The sequence below is a fragment of the Bison bison genome, unplaced genomic scaffold, assembly GCF_000754665.1.
Source record: "Bison bison bison isolate TAMUID 2011002044 unplaced genomic scaffold, Bison_UMD1.0 scf7180017864371, whole genome shotgun sequence".
In the NCBI taxonomy this organism is placed as follows: Eukaryota; Metazoa; Chordata; class Mammalia; order Artiodactyla; family Bovidae; genus Bison; species Bison bison.
The window spans coordinates 6,237,187-6,238,081 of NW_011494943.1; the positions used below are offsets into that span (position 1 = coordinate 6,237,187).

The following is an 895-nucleotide window of genomic DNA, read 5'->3' on the forward strand; positions in this document are numbered from 1 at the left end:
CCCCTGCTGGGGAGGGGGGCGCCGTTAAAGAGAAAACCTCCTGGGGACCCAGTGAATCCCTCCCACAGAGGTAGAAAAGAACAAAACGGTTTTGTTATTGGATAAGCATTAAAGCAGACTGCCGGGACGTCCCTGGAGGTCCAGGGGTTAAGACTCCGAGCTCCCACTGCAGAGGGTGCACTGAGATCCTGATGTCGCGTGGTGCAGCCAAAAAAAAAAAGCAAACAAAAATCAGCCTGGCACTGATAAGAAAGAAAGGGGTCTGAGGCAAGGTTGGACGTCTGCGTTCTTGAGCCAGGTGTCTGTCGGGGAAGGAGCCGTCCCCTTCACTGGGCTGGGCGAGGCGTTTCACCCGCCCCATCCTGGTAGTTTGGAAGAAGCCATTCAGGTGGTGAACCTGGAGCCCTGGCGCCCCTAGGACATGAGACCCATGACGTAGGCTTGGCTTTGAGAAGCAGCTCAGGGTGTCCAGTGAGTGCTCTTAGTGAAAAGCACAGCTCTGGACCCAGGAAAGAGAGCGGGCGACCCAGCCCTCTTCAGGAAGTGGATAATCCGCAGCGGGGAGACTCAGAAAGCTGCTGTAATAAGTGCCGTACGGTGCGATGGGCCCTAGAGGGAGGAGCTGTTCTTCGGGGCCTGAGGAGGTGACCTTTCTGCCTTACCGTGGAGCACTGGGTCTCCCCCAGGGCGCTCGAGTTTGTTTCCCTAGAGGACGCTTGGCCACGTCTCAAGGCATCTTTGGGCTTCCCCCATGGCTCAGGTGGCAAATATCCCGCCTGGCAAGGCAGGAGACATCAGAGACACAGGTTCGATCCCTGTTCAATCCCTGGGTGGGGAAGATCCCCTGGAGAAGGAAATGGCTACCCACTCCAGTATTCTTGCCTGGAGAATCCCA

The 895-nt window shown here is 56.9% G+C and overlaps 1 protein-coding gene across 1 annotated transcript in view; it reads left to right on the forward strand.

The window, feature by feature from the left end:
• TTYH2 (tweety family member 2) overlaps positions 1-895 on the forward strand; it is a 36,638-nt gene that overhangs the window by 30,945 nt on the left and 4,798 nt on the right. The gene's annotated exons all lie outside the window — the stretch shown is intronic.